Genomic DNA, 17,120 nt, shown 5'->3' with positions numbered 1-17,120 from the left:
CCTCAGCCAATCCATTTTAGTAAGACTGGGAATGAGGAGGCGCAACAGAGGTGAGCGGGGGAGGACAGGTCGACTGGTGTTCAGTAAAATTGTAAGATACGAATACCCTACGACGTGACGTGTTATATTAAGTGTCAGCAGTACTACATTTGTAATTGCAGGAAGGTGGGTGGTGAGTTATGCGCATAGCTGGGCGTTATCGCGATACTTTATCGCTGATAACAAAATCGGGTTGTCGGCCATCCGCTGCTTATTTAAATATATATCGGTATCTTCGTTATTTTTGTAACCAAACTAGTGATAATCGCTACTTTTTTTCTGCCTCAGACAAAAACAAAACGTTGTCTCCTCCTACTGCATGCGTGGCCCGGGTGCCCGGTATTTTATGAAAAACTTGGGTTATGAATTATCTTTGGCGAAGAGATTTCGTACTTAGATCATCAACATTAAAATACTAGGTTATTTTTTTATGTTAGACTCAAAAATCAATACATCAAAGAGAAAAATCATTTAGCTTTGCCCCAAAATGATTATTCACTGCCTCAAATTTGATATTCCATATTCGTTTGTGAGCATGCCATGATATTGAAGGCACCCGGTGTTGTGTTATTTGGTGTCCCATCGTCAAAAGCTGGCGCTTGTGTTAACAAACACTGGTCTCTCGTGAACTGCGCATGTTAGTAACACATTAAGACCAGTTGCTGGAAGGCTGAATCAGACATACAGTACAACCATCCTCGCTGTTTCTAGAACGACACTGTACATATAAATACAACTCGTACAGAGTGTCGATCTAGAAACATCGGGGATGGTGGTAGTGGTACTGTATGTCTGATTCAGCCTTCCAGCAACTCTAAATTACGGTTAAAAAGCTTTGTGAGACTGTTCAGGTCTACGCTTGCTGGTCTGAGCATGTGCAGTTCACGAGAGACCAGTGTTTGACGGTGGGGACGCCAAATAACACAACACCGGTTCAGGCGTTTCTAGTATTACCGTCCATATGCACGTGTCAACGTGTGGTTTTCAGATTTTGTAAGTTTTTAAAAATACAGATAATGAAAATATGAATTCATCTATGTTTTTTATTTGAAATATCAATATAGTATCGTTTTCGCCTATCGGACTTGTCGCTAGATAGTATCGGAATTGTGGATTAATATCGGGTGTCGGTTATCGCCTATATTTGTGTTTCCAGTTAATGAATATCGGTTATCACTGATAAGGTTTTCCATTATCAGTTATCGGTTATCGGGAATAAGGTTTTCTGTTATCGTGCCCTGCTATGGTTATGCGAGCCAGGGTGGGCACCTGCTGGAGGCTAGGTGGGCGCGGGGTGGATAGGTTTAGTAGGGTTGAGTAAACGTGAGAATTACAATAACATTAATCCTCATGATTCCCTGGTAGCACGTATATAATTTGTTTAATATTATTAGGTAGTATTAATGGTTTATATGGATCATGTGTCCCTCGTTCAGTAAAAATAGTAGTTGCTAATAGGCGCACCTAACACAACCAAAATATGGGCTACACACTTGGCGCAGGGACTGTTTTGGGGTGTCATTGAAGGTAACAGGCTCAAGAGTGGCCTGTCCAGATATTTTGTTTTTTATTTATTGATGATCCACGAGACATCCTAGAGTTAAATCAAAGTATGTGGTTATCTTTGTATTCATTCCTACACACTCTGGTAATATCTCTGTGGGGTCTGATTCACTTATTAGAGTGAAATTCTATTGTGAAAAACAGCCACAAATTCGTGTCACTGGTGAAAATGAAACTGATAATTTAAATTTTGCCACCATGAAATATATACAAATAGATAAATTTGAGTGACTTCACCTGCTTTGCACAGTAAAAATATGCTATTTCAGGCATCTGACACCCTCAAAAAGGCGTGCGCACTCCTCTGGCCTAGGAGCTTCAGCCTGGACATTGTGGTTAGGTCATTACATACTCAAATCAGGACTAGGTTTTGGGAGACAGGTCAGGTCATTTTGTAGACTTGTGATACTGGGCTAGACTGCACTGGGTACACCACACGCTGGAGTTGCACCCAGTTTATAATGATATCATTTTGGAGCAGTGAGTGATGGGCTTTTTTTTTACTGTAAAAATAAAAAGTATGTTGATGTTTACACAGTTAATTGACACCAAACTTGATTTGCAGACACTACCAAACGAAGAAGAGGAGGAGGAGGAGGAGGACTGGGAAGAAGACGAGGAACACAGGAGGAACCCATTGGTGAGTGTTAATTTATTTTTTCTAAAATGGTTAACGAGCAGTCAAGGAATTTTGATAATAAGGAGGGAAAGTTTGCAGCCAGGAACACCTTGGTACTGCAAACACAAACACACACACACACACACACACACACATCAACTGGAATGTTTTCAAGATGCCTTAATACCACAATGTTGTTTTAAATTTGTAAGTTTGGGCAGGAAAATGTTTAAAACTATGACCCTGTGTCTTGGGAAGGTTCTGACCCCGACCCTCTGGTGGTAGTGGCTGTGTGGAAGGAAGGAAGGAAGGAAGGAAGGGTTCAAAGTTGAAAGGAATTTATATTTATATGTAAAATGTATCTTAAGGTTTACTCAGAGCAATGACTCCTTACTTGAATTACAGAGAGAACAAGAAGAAGAAGAAGAAGAAGAAGAGGAGGAGGACACAGGAATTCCTTGGTAAGTGTTAATTTATTTTCCTCTATTTCTTTTCCATTTATCAATATTTTCCTTGCTTCTTTGTTTTCCTGTCTTCATTTTCTTTCTGTAATGGATTGTTCTGAGGAAGGAAGGAAGGAGGGAGGGAGGGAGAGGAAAGGAAGGAAGGAAGGAAGGAAGGAAGGAAGGAGCAATGGGAAGGAAGGAGGGAGGGAGGGATGAAGGAAGGAAGGGAAAGAATGGAAGGAAGGAGGGAGAGAAAGAAGGAATGAAGGAGGGAAGGAAGGAAGGAAAAAGATAGGAAGGAAAGGGAAGGAGAGAAGGAAGGAACAGAGAGAGAAAAGAACAAGTGAATAACAGAAAGAACAGTAATAAAGGAAGGAAGGAAGGGAGGGAGGGAAGGAAGGAAGCTCAGTAAGAATGTATCAGTTTGTAAGAACACAAACATGGGATCAATTTTTTTTTACTAAACACAGAAATAGCAATTAAAAGGTCAAGGAGAGGTCAGGGGAGAGAGGTCACCTTCCTGCCTTCCTTCACTATGTATGTATGTATGTATGTAGGAGGGGAAGGGAAGGAAGGAAGGAAAGAGGGAAGGGAGGGAGAGGAATGAGGGAGGAAAGGATGGAATGAAGGAAGGGAGGAAAGGACTTAAGGAGGGAGGGAGGGAAGGAAGGAGGATTGAAGGAAAGAAGGAGGAAAGAGGAGAGAAAAGGAAAGGAAGTAATGGAGGAAAGGATGGAATGAAGGAAGGGAGGCAAGGACTAAAGGAGGGAGGGAGGGAAGGAAGGAGGGATTGAAGGAAAGAAGGAGGGAAAGAGGGAGAGAAAAGGAAAGGAAGGAATGGAGGAAAGGATGGAATGAAGGAAGGGAGGCAAGGACTAAAGGAGGGAGGGAGGGAAGGAAGGAGGGATTGAAGGAAAGAGGGAGAGAAAAGGGAGAGAAAAGGAAAGGATGGAATGAAGGAAGGAGGCAAGGAATAAAGGAGGGAAGGAAGGAAGGAGGGAGGGAAAGAGGGAGAGAAAGAGGGAGAGAAAATGAATGTAGGACTATCTTGTGCGTCAGTCAGTTGTTGGCAATGTCCGCCATTTCTTTCCCACATTCAAGATTGGTTACTCCAAGAAAAAAAATCCAAGACGCGTCCGACACAGGCGTAAGTGACCACAAGGTGTCGTATTTGCCGACACTTTACGGTCAATGTTACGCGCCCATGACCCAGCCCAGCCTGAGACAGCCTTGGTGTGGGCAGACCACCGCCCGTGTTCAGTCATTGCATGTGGCCACTGAAATGAACCCAGTCAGAGTGGGGTACACCGTCCACCAATTGAATCCATGTCCGCCATACCGAGAAATGTCCTCCGCAGTGCCCCCAAAAGTGAAGGATTTTATATAGCAGTGCGGTGTAATACTACTAACAGAGCTTTTCATGGGTGGTTTTCCTGTTCCAGGTGCAGAAGTCTTGTGAAACTGTCAGCAGGGTCACATTAAACTCTAGCAGATGAACCTGACTCAGTAAAGGTGGTATATCACTCATCAGGCAACAACAACATGACAAAATAATAATAGGCCGAAGTGATAGCGTACTGGACCCACATTCGTCGCGTGATGGACGACGCGGGTTCGAATCCTCACGCTACCACGCTGTGTGGGGCCGGGAAGATGTGCCGTGGGCTCAACCCCCCCCAAGCGACTCCCCCTGACCAGGGAGGGAGGGGATACAATTACTTCAAATTACATTGAATACATATGAAGTTGTTTTAATATGAATACAAATACCTTCTTGTCATAATTGGGTTTAGCAGTGTTGTAAAGTTATCTAAGATCAGGGAGGGAATACAAGTGTTGTGGATTACAATACCAATACAGTACTTCAAATTACAGTGAATAGAAATACTGTTTTGATATGAATGAATACACCTTCTTGGCATAACAGCAGTGTTGTAAAGATGTACAAGGTAGTGTAGCTCATAACCCTGTACTCAACACAGTGCTAACAAGAAGGCTGTTTTGATATGAATGAATACACCTTCTTGGCATAACAGCAGCAGTGTTGTAAAGATGTACAAGAGCTCATAACCCTGTACTCAACACAGTGCTAACAAGTCCCCCGTGAGGCTGTGTGGACTTGTAATGCCTGCTATTACAGATGATAGATTTTGAAGTGTTCCTCAGATAATTATTTGCACAATACAAATACTTTTCCTTGTATTCCAATCACAATGAGAATGCTTTGATTTCTATCAATAGTTATACCAATACAAACACACCCAAATATGGTATTCCAGTGTATTTGAATAGGAATGGGGGTGGAGGCGGCCTTGGCCCTGAACTGTCAAGCCGCTCAAGTGTCATTTCCCTCATTGTTAAGGTGGTGGTCAGCTGTCAGGTGCTTGTCAGGGCAGGCTCGTCAGGTCACCTGCTGTGTGGAGCGATGACTCGTGTTCAGGTGAGGCCACTCACTGGCAGCACTGTTGATGAAGACCCGTCACAGCCGAGGCATTCATGTGCAGGGAAACAGTTCACAGGAGAGAGAAACACTGCTGTACAAGATGTTAATTAAAAGTGGGAATACTACTATGAGCTATGTTAGTACAGTAGAGCCCCATTTAGCGTGAGAATTAGGTGGATGAACGCGGTCGCGCTAACTAAATTTGCGCTAATTGAATAAAGTAACCAATATGAAAAAAGTTATTTGGTGCACACGTGGGTCTGACTTTTGGGTTTGATAATTACTCAAAATACGCAGTCATCAGTTATGCGGTTCACGCTAATTGATCTCGCGCTAAGTGGGGCTCTACTGTAGTTATGTTAGTGCAGTATTGGTATACAAGAATACCATAGTACTAGTGTTTGTTAGATAAACATGCAGGAAGCAAAGAAATATCGCTGAATTAGCGCCGGGATGAGCTTACAAAATATCCAAGTTGGTGTTTGTTTGCATTTAGTGTGTGGGAAAATATACCAGTAGAGTACTTGCAAAACCTCCATCCATGGCTATGATCTGCCCATGAAAACCTTCTCTGTGGCCTTGGGAAAAACATGTAATGACACATTGAAGGAGATGGAGAGATGGTACCTTATTTCAATGTGCTAAAATGGTACCATGAAGGCAGCCTGCACACACACACACACACAATGTCTGGGGCCCTCACATGCATGGACTTCATCTCATATAATCTTGTGGGCCTGTACTTCAGTTGCTTGCACTATAATCCATGTAATTTCCTCTAAAATCTATGTAATTTCCTTTAAAATCCATGTCTTTGCCATTCCCAAACTGGGGCCCATAAAGCAGACTGAAGGAGCCCATAGTTCAAGGTTAGTTTAAGTCTTGAACTAACCTTAACCTACGGCGCCCTTCATTGTGCTATATGGTCCCCAGTTTGGGAACCAGTGGATAGAAGGATAGATAGATAAAGGGTGATAGATAGTTATAAATAGATAGTTTTTGTGTGTTTGCAGGGGTCACTGTTCCTTAATGGCACAGAGGAAGGGTCACACCGCCACCAGGCTCTTAAAACTACCCCTGGAAATGCACTAAATTCCTAGAAAAAGTGTGTCAGATATGTGTTTTTTGGCTTCACGGCACAGACCTATGGTCATACTACCACCTCCAGTGTCTTAAAACTATCCTTGGAAATGCCCTAAACTCCCTTGAAAGCCTTGTCAAATGTTTTCTTTATGTCAAAAAACAAATAGGAGAGCGAGAGTATCAATTAATTATCTTATACAGCCCTTGATAGAGAGAGAGATTTTATAATATATTATCCCATGCCGTCTTTCCCGGTACAAGACTTTGAGAGTGGACACATATTTGCAGGTTGGTGTAGCAGTGCCGGGAGGTGCCATAACACAGGGCACTCCTCACCTCAACAACAGTCTCTTCACCGACAAGTAATTCTTCGCCAACAAGCTTTTCAGCAGCTTGGAGAAATAGGTAAGCTTTCTCTACTCACTTCCTGCCCTGCCTTCATTACCCCCGCCAGAAGCCCCCAAAGGGTGAACCCGTTATATTGAGCTGTAAAATGTTCAGCAGCTCACTTAGTAACCCAGTGTGTTGTAAAATGTTCAGTACATCCCCTTGCTTAGAGGGAAAGGCCTTTTAACCCAGTGGTGGTGGTAGCAGCGGGGATCGTGTTTCTTAATGGTCCCTCTAAGCGAGAAAAATGAGAAAAAATCACCCCTCACACAAGCCATTTCATAATACATATCAAAGCATTTGTGATCAGTTTACACATCATCTATTTTGGGGGGTTTAAATCATGGCACAAATTTGGCCCGTTGCTGCTACACGGTAAAGCCACAAATTTGGCCCGTTGCTGCTACACGGTAAAGCCACAAATTTGGCCTGTCGCTGCTACACGGTAAAGCCACAAATTTGTCCCATTGCTGCTACACGGTAAAGCCACAAATTTGTTCCATTGCTGCTACACGGTAAAGCCACAAATTTGTTCCATTGCTGCTACACGGTAAAGCCACAAATTTGTTCCATTGCTGCTACACGGTAAAGCCACAAATTTGGCCCGTCGCTGCTACCGGGTAAGAAACATGATCCCCGCAGCTACCGTGTTAAGCATAGGATGCATGATATATGTTTGCCAAAGTGCTTACTACACACTGGATACATATTATGCATGCAAAATTGGTTTTGCTTTATAATATAGTTAGATTAATTTGATTTATTTATTCAGCCCTTGACAGAGAGGAAAGTAATATTTCTTATTGTACAAGGGACTTACCACAGACATGTCGCCAACCTGATTTTGTATAAGTTTAAACCCAGGAATAAGTCACCTCCAATCCTGGCATCAAAGTTCCTTAAGCCCCTAACTCACTCACCGGTGCTAATGCAGGAGTCAAGTCATCATTATACAGTAAATATTGGTGTGAAAAAGACTCCTGATACTGGCCGCATCATGTGGAAATACATATTAAAAGGAAGCCTAGCCAGCAGGGAGGGAGGAGGAGGCTCACTACATGGTTTGGTCTCAAAAGCTAACAGGCTATATTTTCACCTGCAAGGGTAGATATATATTTTTCTGCTTACTTTTTGCCTTATTTTACAGCCTTTGACAGAGAGGAAAGTAACACATAAACTGATCACAAATGCTTTGATATATAATATGAAATGGTTTGTGTGAGGGTGATTTTTTCTCATTTTTCTTGCTTGGAGGGACCATTAAGAAACATGATCCCTGCCACCACCGGGTTAAGTTAAAGTTTTCTAAAGAAAGAATTGCTACATTACATTTGTAAGTCACTGACACAACAAAAACACGTCCTCACACTCACCACCATCACTTTGTTGATGCGTCATGGACAGCGATATTAGGTAGGGTTAGATACACGGGAGCCAAGGTTCAGAGGAGCTGCTTCGTGCAGACTCCTATGTTCTTATGTCACTGGACGAGGTGGAAGGATGCTTGGGTGCCATAGTAGGGGTCAAAATGCAGTGTGTGTATTCCAGAGAAACGTTCCACTCACAGTGCTGGCTAGCTTCAGACTGAGGAGAAAGACAGCGTCTCCGCCATAGCAGGGCACGATAACAGAAAACCTTATTCCCGATAACCGATAACTGATAATGAAAAACCTTAACAACACCCTGCGCCGTATCCGAGATCGCCACGCTCGCCAAATTTCAAATGTCGCTATTGAATATAACAAGCTTTCAGCCATAAACTCAGCATAATCATCATTTTTATATATGAAAACATGCAGAATTAAATGGTGCACATAAAGAAACTCACTACGGCCAGGCCAAAACAACACCCCGCACCGTATCCGAGATCGCCACGCGCGCTAAATTTCAAATGTCGCTATTGAATATAACAAGCTTTCAGCCATAAACTCAACATAATCATCATGTATTATATATGAAAACATGCAGAATTACATGGTTCACATAAAGAAACTCACTACGGCCGGGCCAAAACAGCGCCCTCTGCTGTGTCCGAGATCTCCGCGCGCTCTAAATTTCAAATGTCGCTATTGAATATAACAAGCTTTCAGCCATAAACTCAACATAATCATCATGTATTATATATGAAAACATGCAGAATTAAATGGTGCACATAAAGAAACTCACTACGGCCGGGCCAAAACAGCGCCCTGCGCCGTATCTGAGATCGCCACGCGTCAAATTTCAAATGTCGCTATTGAATATAACAAGCTTTCAGCCATAAACTCAGCATAATCATCATGTATTATATATGAAAACATGCAGAATTAAATGGTACACATAAAGAAACTCACTACGGCCGGGCCAAAACAACACCCCGCACCGTATCCGAGATCGCCATTCGCGCTAAATTTCAAATGTCGCTATTGAATATAACCAGGTTTCAGCCATAAACTCAACATAATCATCATGTATTATATGTGAAAACATGCAGAATTACATGGTGCACATAAAGAAATTCACTACGGCCGGGCCAAAAAAGTGCCCTGCGCCGTATCCGAGATCGCCACGCTCCAAATTTCAAATGTCGCTATTGAATATAACAAGCTTTCAGCCATAAACTCAGCGTAATCATCATTTTTATATATGCAAACATTCCGAATTAACTGGTGCACATAAAGAAACTCACTACTACGGCCAGGCCAAAACAACACCTCGCACCGTATCAGAGATCGCCTCTAGTGACAAATTTCAAATGTCGCTATTGAATATAACAAGCTTTCAGCCATAAACTCAACATAATCATCATGTATTATATATGAAAACATGCAGAATTACATGGTGCACATAAAGAAACTCACTACGGCCGGGCCAAAACAGAGCCCTGCGCCGTATCCGAGATCGCCACGCGCGCCAAATTTCAAATGTCGCTATTGAATATAACAAGCTTTCAGCCATAAACTCAACATAATCATCATGTATTATATATGAAAACATGCAGAATTACATGGTGCACATAAAGTAATTCACTACGGCCGGGCCAAAACAGTGCCCTGCGCCGTATCCGAGATCGCCGCGTGTGCCAAATTTCAAATGTCGCTATTGAATATAACAAGCTTTCAGCCATAAACTCAACATAATCATCATTTTTATATATGAAAACATGCAAAATTAAATGGTGCACATAAAGAAACTCACTACGGCCAGGCCAAAACAACACCTCGCACCGTATCCGAGATCGCCCAAAGTGCCAAATTTCAAATGTCGCTATTGAATATAACAAGGTTTCAGCCATAAACTCAACATAATCATCATGTATTATATATGAAAACATGCAGAATTACATGGTGCACATAAAGAAACTCACTACGGCCGGGCCAAAACAGCGCCCTCTGCTGTGTCCGAGATCGCCATTCGCTAAATTTCAAATGTCGCTATTGAATATAACAAGCTTTCAGCCATAAACTCAACATAATCATCATGTATTATATATGAAAACATGCAGAATTAAATGGTGCACATAAAGAAACTCACTACGGCCGGGCCAAAACAGCGCCCTGCGCCGTATCCGAGATCGCCACGCGCCCCAAATTTCAAATGTCGCTATTGAGTATAACAAGCTTTCAGCAATAAACTCAGCTTATTTATAAGTTTTTTATATGAAAACATGCAGAATTAAATGGTGCACATAAAGAAACTCACTACGGCCAGGCCAAAACAACACCTCGCACCGTATCCGAGATCGCCACGTGTGCCAAATTTCAAATGTCGCTATTGAATATAACAAGGTTTCAGCCATAAACTCAACATAATCATCATGTATTATATATGAAAACATGCAGAATTACATGGTGCACATAAAGAAACTCACTACGGCCGGGCCAAAACAGCGCCCTCTGCTGTGTCCGAGATCGCCGCGCGCGCGAAATTTCAAATGTCGCTATTGAATATAACAAGCTTTCAGCCATAAACTCAACATAATCATCATGTATTATATATGAAAACATGCAGAATTACATGTGCACATAAAGAAACTCACTACGGCCGGGCCAAAACAGCGCCCTCTGCTGTGTCCGAGATCGCCGCGCGCGCTAAATTTCAAATGTCGCTATTGAATATAACAAGCTTTCAGCCATAAACTCAACATAATCATCATGTATTATATATGAAAACATGCAGAATTAAATGGTGCACATAAAGAAACTCACTCCGGCCGGGCCAAAACAGCGCCCTGCGCCGTATCCGAGATCGCCACGCGTGCCAAATTTCAAATGTCGCTATTGAATATAACAAGCTTTCAGCCATAAACTCAGCATAATCATCATGTATTATATATGAAAACATGCAGAATTAAATGGTACACATAAAGAAACTCACTGCGGCCGGGCCAAAACAACGCCACGCACCGTATCCGAGATCGCCATTCGCGCTAAATTTCAAATGTCGCTATTGAATATAACAAGGTTTCAGCCATAAACTCAACATAATCATCATGTATTATATATGAAAACATGCAGAATTACATGGTGCACATAAAGTAATTCACTACGGCCGGGCCAAAACAGTGCCCTGCGCCGTATCCGAGATCGCCACGCGTCAAATTTCAAATGTCGCTATGGAATATAACAAGCTTCCAGCCATAAACTCAGCATAATTATCATTATTATATATGAAAACATGCAGAATTAAATGGTGCACATAAAGAAACTCACTACGGCCAGGCCAAAACAACACCTCGCACCGTATCCGAGATCGCCGCGTGTGCCAAATTTCAAATGTCGCTATTGAATATAACAAGGTTTCAGCCATAAACTCAACATAATCATCATGTATTATATATGAAAACATGCAGAATTACATGGTGCACATAAAGAAACTCACTACGGCCGGGCCAAAACAGCGCCCTCTGCTGTGTCCGAGATCGCCGCGTGCGCTAAATTTCAAATGTCGCTATTGAATATAACAAGCTTTCAGCCATAAACTCAACATAATCATCATGTATTATATATGAAAACATGCAGAATTAAATGGTGCACATAAAGAAACTCACTACGGCCGGGCCAAAACAGCGCCCTGCGCCGTATCCGAGATCGCCACGCGCCAAATTTCAAATGTTGCTATTGAATATAACAAGCTTTCAGCCATAAACTCAGCATAATCATCATGTATTATATATGAAAACATGCAGAATTAAATGGTACACATAAAGAAACTCACTACGGCCGGGCCAAAACAACACCCACCCCAGTTTCCGAGATCGCCATTCGCTAAATTTCAAATGTCGCTATTGAATATAACAAGGTTTCAGCCATAAACTCAACATAATCATCATGTATTATATATGAAAACATGCAGAATTACATGGTGCACATAAAGAAATTCACTACGGCCGGGCCAAAACAGTGCCCTGCGCCGTATCCGAGATCGCCACGCTCGCCAAATTTCAAATGTCGCTATTGAATATAACAAGCTTTCAGCCATAAACTCAGCATAATCATCATTTTTATATATGAAAACATGCAGAATTAAATGGTGCACATAAAGAAACTCACTACGGCCAGGCCAAAACAACACCTCGCACCGTATCCGAGATCGCCGCGTGTGCCAAATTTCAAATGTCGCTATCGAATATAACAAGCTTTCAGCCATAAACTCAACATAATCATCATGTATTATATATGAAAACATGCAGAATTACATGGTGCACATAAAGAAACTCACTACGGCCGGGCCAAAACAGCGCCCTCTGCTGTGTCCGAGATTGCCGCGCGCGCTAAATTTCAAATGTCGCTATTGAATATAACAAGCTTTCAGCCATAAACTCAACATAATCATCATGTAAGTCTAGGTGAGTAGGGTAGTAGTAGCCTAGTATAGTAAAATCACTGAGAGCTGATGCCTACATATATATATATATATATATATATATATATATATATATATATATATATATATATATATATATATATATATATATATATAACAACACCCCGCACTGTAGTGGGTATTGGGTATATCACACACACACACACACACACACACACACACACACACACACACGTCAATATGGTCACTGGGCACAGCATGGTGAGCTCTCTTCCTCTCCTTGCCAGCCTCACTGGTTATTTGTTTTCCTGAGACAGATTTATTTACGATAATGACCATTTTTTAGTAAGTATTAAACTGTTTGCATGGAGAAAATAAGGAGAAAGAAAAGGTGTGAACTATGCACTTTAAATTTGGTATTGGCCAGCAGCCTCATCAGTGGCTGTCAGCCAGTGAGGAACAAGGAAAACTGACACGCTCTCCCTGTGGAAGGTGCTTCTCCTCAGCCAATCCATTTTAGTAAGACTGGGAATGAGGAGGCGCAACAGAGGTGAGCGGGGGAGGACAGGTCGACTAGTGTTCAGTAAAATTGTAAGATACGAATACCCTACGACGTGACGTGTTATATTAAGTGTTAGCAGGACTACATTATCAGCTGTAATTGCAGGAAGGTGGGTGGTGAGTTATGCGCATAGCTGGGCGTTATCGCGATACTTTATCGCTGATAACAAAATCGGGTTGTCGGCCATCCGCTGCTTATTTAAATATATATCGGTATCTTCGTTATTTTTGTAACCAAACTAGTGATAATCGCTACTTTTTTTCCGCCTCAGAAAAAAAAACACGTTGTCTCCTCCCTACTCGCATGCGTGGCCCGGGTGCCCGGTATTTTATGAAAAAACTTGGGGGTATGAATTATCTTTGGCGAAGAGATTTCGTACTTAGATCATCAACATTAAAATACTAGGTTATTTTTTTATGTTAGACTCAAAAATCAATACATCAAAGAGAAAAATCATTTAGCTTTGCCCCAAAATGATTATTCACTGCCTCAAATTTGATATTCCATATTCGTTTGTGAGCATGCCATGATATTGAAGGCACCCGGTGTTGTGTTATTTGGTGTCCCATCGTCAAAAGCTGGCGCTTGTGTTAACAAACACTGGTCTCTCGTGAACTGCGCATGTTCAGACCAGTAAGCATAGACCTGTACAGTATCACAAAGCTTTTTAACACATTAAGACCAGTTGCTGGAAGGCTGAATCAGACATACAGTACAACCATCCTCGCTGTTTCTAGAACGACACTGTACATATAAATACAACTCGTACAGAGTGTCGATCTAGAAACATCGGGGATGGTGGTAGTGGTACTGTATGTCTGATTCAGCCTTCCAGCAACTCTAAATTACGGTTAAAAAGCTTTGTGAGACTGTTCAGGTTCACGCTTGCTGGTCTGAGCATGTGCAGTTCACGAGAGACCAGTGTTTTGACGGTGGGACGCCAAATAACACAACACCGGTTCAGGCGTTTCTAGTATTACCGTCCATATGCACGTGTCAACGTGTGGTTTTCAGATTTGTAAGTTTTTAAAATACAGATAATGAAAATATGAATGATCTATGTTTTTTATTTGAAATATCAATATAGTATCGTTTTCGCCTATCGGACTTGTCGCTAGATAGTATCGGAATTGTGGATTAATATCGGGTGTCGGTTATCGCCTATATTTGTGTTTCCAGTTAATGAATATCGGTTATCACTGATAAGGTTTTCCATTATCAGTTATCGGTTATCGGGAATAAGGTTTTCTGTTATCGTGCCCTGCTATGGTTATGCGAGCCAGGGTGGGCACCTGCTGGAGGCTAGGTGGGCGCGGGGTGGATAGGTTTAGTAGGGTTGAGTAAACGTGAGAATTACAATAACATTAATCCTCATGATTCCCTGGTAGCACGTATATAATTTGTTTAATATTATTAGGTAGTATTAATGGTTTATATGGATCATGTGTCCCTCGTTCAGTAAAAATAGTAGTTGCTAATAGGCGCACCTAACACAACCAAAATATGGGGTACACACTTGGCGCAGGGACTGTTTTGGGGTGTCATTGAAGGTAACAGGCTCAAGAGTGGCCTGTCCAGATATTTTGTTTTTTATTTATTGATGATCCACGAGACATCCTAGAGTTAAATCAAAGTATGTGGTTATCTTTGTATTCATTCCTACACACTCTGGTAATATCTCTGTGGGGTCTGATTCACTTATTAGAGTGAAATTCTATTGTGAAAAACAGCCACAAATTCGTGTCACTGGTGAAAATGAAACTGATAATTTAAATTTTGCCACCATGAAATATATACAAATAGATAAATTTGAGTGACTTCACCTGCTTTGCACAGTAAAAATATGCTATTTCAGGCATCTGACACCCTCAAAAAGGCGTGCGCACTCCTCTGGCCTAGGAGCTTCAGCCTGGACATTGTGGTTAGGTCATTACATACTCAAATCAGGACTAGGTTTTGGGAGACAGGTCAGGTCATTTTGTAGACTTGTGATACTGGGCTAGACTGCACTGGGTACACCACACGCTGGAGTTGCACCCAGTTTATAATGATATCATTTTGGAGCAGTGAGTGATGGGCTTTTTTTTTACTGTAAAAATAAAAAGTATGTTGATGTTTACACAGTTAATTGACACCAAACTTGATTTGCAGACACTACCAAACGAAGAAGAGGAGGAGGAGGAGGACTGGGAAGAAGACGAGGAACACAGGAGGAACCCATTGGTGAGTGTTAATTTATTTTTTCTAAAATGGTTAACGAGCAGTCAAGGAATTTTGATAATAAGGAGGGAAAGTTTGCAGCCAGGAACACCTTGGTACTGCAAACACACACACACACACACACATCAACTGGAATGTTTTCAAGATGCCTTAATACCACAATGTTGTTTTAAATTTGTAAGTTTGGGCAGGAAAATGTTTAAAACTATGACCCTGTGTCTTGGGAAGGTTCTGACCCCGACCCCTGAAGTGACCCTCTGGTGGTAGTGGCTGTGTGGAAGGAAGGAAGGAAGGAAGGAAGGGTTCAAAGTTGAAAGGAATTTATATTTATATGTAAAATGTATCTTAAGGTTTACTCAGAGCAATGACTCCTTACTTGAATTACAGAGAGAACAAGAAGAAGAAGAAGAAGAAGAGGAGGAGGACACAGGAATTCCTTGGTAAGTGTTAATTTATTTTCCTCTATTTCTTTTCCATTTATCAATATTTTCCTTGCTTCTTTGTTTTCCTGTCTTCATTTTCTTTCTGTAATGGATTGTTCTGAGGAAGGAAGGAAGGAGGGAGGGAGGGAGAGGAAAGGAAGGAAGGAAGGAAGGAAGGAAGGAAGGAGCAATGGGAAGGGAAAGAAGGGAGGAAGGAAGGAGGGAGGGAGGGATGAAGGAAGGAAGGGAAAGAATGGAAGGAAGGAGGGAGAGAAAGAAGGAATGAAGGAGGGAAGGAAGGAAGGAAAAAGATAGGAAGGAAAGGGAAGGAGAGAAGGAAGGAACAGAGAGAGAAAAGAACAAGTGAATAACAGAAAGAACAGTAATAAAGGAAGGAAGGAAGGGAGGGAGGGAAGGAAGCTCAGTAAGAATGTATCAGTTTGTAAGAACACAAACATGGGATCAATTTTTTTTTACTAAACACAGAAATAGCAATTAAAAGGTCAAGGAGAGGTCAGGGGAGAGAGGTCACCTTCCTGCCTTCCTTCACTATGTATGTATGTATGTAGGAGGGGAAGGGAAGGAAGGAAGGAAAGAGGGAAGGGAGGGAGAGGAATGAGGGAGGAAAGGATGGAATGAAGGAAGGGAGGAAAGGACTTAAGGAGGGAGGGAGGGAAGGAAGGAGGGATTGAAGGAAAGAAGGAGGGAAGAGGAGAGAAAAGGAAAGGAAGTAATGGAGGAAAGGATGGAATGAAGGAAGGGAGGCAAGGACTAAAGGAGGGAGGGAGGGAAGGAAGGAGGGATTGAAGGAAAGAAGGAGGGAAAGAGGGAGAGAAAAGGAAAGGAAGGAATGGAGGAAAGGATGGAATGAAGGAAGGGAGGCAAGGACTAAAGGAGGGAGGGAGGGAAGGAAGGAGGGATTGAAGGAAAGAAGGAGGGAAAGAGGAAGAGAAAAGGAAAGGATGGAATGAAGGAAGGGAGGCAAGGAATAAAGGAGGGAGGGAGGGGAAGGAAGGAAGGAAGGAGGGAGGGAAAGAGGGAGAGAAAATGAATGTAGGACTATCTTGTGCGTCAGTCAGTTGTTGGCAATGTCCGCCATTTCTTTCCCACATTCAAGATTGGTTACTCCAAGGAAAAAATCCAAGACGCGTCCGACACAGGCGTAAGTGACCACAAGGTGTCGTATTTGCCGACACTTTACGGTCAATGTTACGCGCCCATGACCCAGCCCAGCCTGAGACAGCCTTGGTGTGGGCAGACCACCGCCCGTGTTCAGTCATTGCATGTGGCCACTGAAATGAACCCAGTCAGAGTGGGGTACACCGTCCACCAATTGAATCCCATGTCCGCCATACCCGAGAAATGTCCTCCGCAGTGCCCCCAAAAGTGAAGGTTTTTATATAGCAGTGCGGTGTAATACTACTAACAGAGCTTTTCATGGGTGGTTTTCCTGTTCCAGGTGCAGAAGTCTTGTGAAACTGTCAGCAGGGTCACATTAAACTCTAGCAGATGAACCTGACTCAGTAAAGGT

General features: G+C 42.2%; 1 non-coding gene across 50 annotated transcripts in view; it reads left to right on the top strand.

The window, feature by feature from the left end:
- The window catches only part of LOC127009111 (uncharacterized), a 123,553-nt gene that overhangs the window by 53,799 nt on the left and 52,634 nt on the right, over positions 1–17,120 (top strand). For 15 of the 50 annotated variants that reach the window (XR_007761644.1, XR_007761638.1, XR_007761640.1 and 12 more), the window contains 3 exons: positions 2,168–2,242; positions 2,627–2,682; positions 6,482–6,598. The exons of 11 other annotated variants lie outside the window; for them this stretch is intronic. This is a non-coding gene — a transcript (uncharacterized LOC127009111). Of the gene's footprint in view, positions 1–2,167; positions 2,243–2,626; positions 2,683–6,481; positions 6,599–15,098; positions 15,171–15,554; positions 15,608–17,120 lie in introns of all 50 variants that reach the window. 24 more of the 50 variants (XR_007761658.1, XR_007761650.1, XR_007761652.1 and 21 more) reach the window with 5 other exon arrangements.

Source organism: Eriocheir sinensis, chromosome 39, assembly GCF_024679095.1.
Source record: "Eriocheir sinensis breed Jianghai 21 chromosome 39, ASM2467909v1, whole genome shotgun sequence".
NCBI lineage: Eukaryota > Metazoa > Arthropoda > Malacostraca > Decapoda > Varunidae > Eriocheir > Eriocheir sinensis.
This window is presented reverse-complemented; position numbering and strand designations above follow the sequence as displayed.